Source organism: Sminthopsis crassicaudata, chromosome 2 (assembly GCF_048593235.1).
Source record: "Sminthopsis crassicaudata isolate SCR6 chromosome 2, ASM4859323v1, whole genome shotgun sequence".
Taxonomy (NCBI): domain Eukaryota; kingdom Metazoa; phylum Chordata; class Mammalia; order Dasyuromorphia; family Dasyuridae; genus Sminthopsis; species Sminthopsis crassicaudata.
In genome coordinates this window covers 305,636,057-305,639,951 of record NC_133618.1, presented here as the reverse complement: position 1 = coordinate 305,639,951, position 3,895 = coordinate 305,636,057, and positions in this window count along the sequence as shown.

The following is a 3,895-nucleotide window of genomic DNA, read 5'->3' as shown; positions in this document are numbered from 1 at the left end:
TCTGTTATGAAATATATTAATTTCAAAGGTCTCTGAGAGTCTCAGATGATCAACAAAATACAAAAACCAATTAAAGAAGCCTCGGGCTTTTACAGTGACTGTACCCCTCACCTTTGTGATAATAAGGGTTATTTCCCATTGCTCCAGTGGGGACAATTCAGCTCAAAAAACACATTTCTTCTGGTTCTAAATGTGACCATGGGGAAAAGATCAAGTTCTGTTTTCACCTCTCTGACTAAGCAGTAAAATCCAGTGTGTTATTGGTCACATGTTCTACCTTTCTACACTGGATATTAAAATGTCAAGCAGTAATGCTACCAGACTAAGAAGCCTTTTCCAAATAATATGTCACTAACAGAGAGAATAGGAAACATACAAACATGAGTAGATATAGGAGGAAAACTTCTACAGATTCTTTACTCTGGGTCATGAGAGGGGAAATAAGCCCAAGTGGATTATTGACATAGATTTTTTTTTTTTCAAAGCCTATTTGTAACGCTTCCTATAGATCTCTAGGGACTTTATTTTTATTTTATTTTTTTAAAGTTTCATTAATCAGATTTTACTAAGAAAGTATGTTTAGGGTAGGGCTGGGGAAAGATTGGGGAAACCCAGTCAGAAAAACTTGGTGTTTTCATATCTTGAAATTAATCTGCTTCAAGGCATTGGAGGGAAAGGAGGTGGGTGGGAGATGTTACCTTGGTTTTTCTTTCACTGACATTTGTCACCCCCCATTAAGCCCAATGGTATGTATTCTTTCAAATAAAAAATCTTTTTTCTTGGTTGCCTGATTTTTTTTTTTTATCTATGCTGAAACTCAGGGAAAAAATTATTTCTCTCTCAAGAAACTGTGTTTTGTGAAAACATTAGATTTGGACCACAAAGTTGTTGTTTAGTGCTACTCTTTTTGAGACCATTTGGGGTTATTTTTGGCAAAGATACTAGAGTGGTTTGCTATTTCCTTCTTCAACTCATTTTACTGATAAAGAAACTGAGTTTAGTAACTTGCCCAGGATGACATAATTAAGTATCTGAGACCAGATTTAAACTCAAAAGATGAATCTTGTTGGCTCCAGATCCAATACTTTATTCATACCCCATCTAGCTGCCCTAGGAACAAGGTAACCTGGGTTCAAATTCAAGTTCTAACCCTTACTATAATGGAAAAAATGACCTCATCTCCATAAGCCTCATTTTCCTCATTTGTAACTTCAGGGGCTGGATGAATGTCTCTTGTGGTGAGTAGACACTAGCATTGGAGACAGAAAAACCAGAGTTCAAATCTTGCCTCAAATTATCAGAAGTGTGTCTCTTAATTTCTCTCATGTTCAGTTTCTTCATCTAGAAATAGTGATAATAGAATTATCTACCTCACAGTGTAGTTATGAGTGGCAAGTGAAATAACACATGTAAAGTGCTTTGCATACTTAAAAGCTTATATTAATGCTAGTTATTATTGTTATAGTTCTAAAATCCTCTGACCTGGACTAATTCATTTAGATAGAGTTATAAAAGCAAGTATGAAGAAAGGAAACACAAATTGAATTAAGAAAGGTCATAATCATATCATGTCACTGTATTCTGAAATCACAATAACTGAATATTTGGTCTATAATTCAATCATGGCTTTACATGATTTGGTATTTTTCAGAGTTTAAATTCAGCATAATTGAATATAAGTCTGGGAATCCAGGATTTAAAAATAATTAATATGAGCCAAAAGGAAATTAGGTTGAACACAAATAAGGATTTTGGTAAAAACTCCAAATATATCGATTCTTATAATGAACTTAAAAGTTAGTATATCTTTCTGAACCCATAATCAGGGCTATGTGAAATCACAGTGGCTTTCAAATCAGTGGGAGAAATGATATAAGTAAAAAGAGGAACAGAAATTATTGAAAGTAAATGACAAAAAAGGGATTTATTTGAGAGGGATTGAATTAAAAAAAAAACAACTTAGATTTTTTTTTTGCTTACTCATGCTAGAACAATGAACTCCTCCAAAGAATACCCAATGAGAATATTCTCCAAATAATGTATCTATATTAGTATATTATTAGTTTTAGCATATATTATTTACTATATATTAGTTTTTCTCAATTATTCATAAGCTAGAATAATGAACTCTTTCAAAGAACATATATAGATGTATATATGTGTGTGTTTATGTGTATTATTAGAATTTTTAGTATATATTATTTAGTCTATTTTAGTTTTTTCACTTACTCATGTACTAGAATAATAAACTCTAAATAACAAATACATGTACACATGTAGGTGTATATACATATATGGGCATTATTGGATTTTTGTTTATATTTACATATATTTAGTATACATTAGTTTTTTCTTGCTTACTCATATCTTAGAATGATGAGCTCCTCTAAAGAATATATATATGCACATACAATAACACATATGTACATGTAAATTTATATAATTAGTTTAAATACATATTATTATTCTTGCATACTCATGCATTAGAATAATGAACTCCTACAAAGAACACAATATACATATATGTACCCATGTTGTGGCATGAACACATACATGCATGGACACACATATACACTGCATACACATACCATTTTCTTCTAATAAAACATGTCTAAGAGGGAAGTGAAATCCATGCTTGATGACTATAAAGCTTAATGTAAGACAATAGGTGTTATTTGGAGATATCCCTGAAATTTGATGTGACAGGAGTAACAATTTAAATATTTCAATATCTTGTTCAAAAGAAACAGAACAATCAGGAGGAGTGACAAATGATCCCAAAGTGTTATCTTTTAATTTTATAAACAAGAATCAAAGGTAATGGAGAAGAGTTAGTATTTGGAGGCAAAGGAGAATGTTTCTATTAGGTATCATTCTTTCGTTTGTTTGTTTTTTTATTATAGCTTTTTATTTACAAGATATATGTATGGGTAATTTTTCAGCATTGACAATTGCAAAACCTTTTGTTCCAATTTTTCCCCTCCTTCCCCCCCCATGGCAGATTGACCAATACATATGAAATATGTTAAAGTGTAAGTTAAATACAATATATGTATACATGTCCATACAGTTATTTTGCTGTACAAAAAGAATTGGACTTTGAAGTAGTGTACAATTAGCCTGTGAAGGAAATCAAAAATGCAGGCGGACAAAATTAGAGGGATTGAGAATTCTATGTAGTGGTTCATAGTCATTTCCCAGAGTTGATCATCATATAGTAATTGTTTTTGAAGTATATAATGATCTTCTGGTCCTGCTCATTTCACTCAGCATCAGTTCATGTAAGTCTCTCTGAAATCATCCTGTTGATTATTTCTTATTCCATAACATTCATATACCACAATTTATTCAGCCATTTTCCAATTGATGGGTATCCACTCAGTTTCCAGTTTTTGGCCACTACAAAGAGGGCTGCCACAAACATTCTTGCATTATGTATCATTCTTGTTCAAATTTTCATAAATGTTTTTTCAGTGGTGATCAAAAGTACTGGCAGGCCAGAGTCTTGGATTATTTTAGTACGGTCAATAGTAAGTGAACACTTATTAAGTAGCTACTATGAGACAGGGACTGTGTTAATTACTGTGGATAAAAAGAAAGACAAAAGAGCTTACTTTAAAGGATCTTGTAGATTAATAGAGGAGACAATAATTAAACATATAAATAGTGATAGGATAAACTGGAGATAATCTGAGGGATCAGGAAAGGCTTCTTGTAGAAGGTGGGATCTTTACAAAGTCATACTTACTGTTTTATGTTAAGATTTCCAGCTCAGCTATCATAGATTTCAATTCCCTCTTAACCATGTTATATTAGGAGAGGATAATATGTATGCATGCATGCATTTTCTTACATATATGTATGCAAATACAGATACATGTATATGCATGTAAAT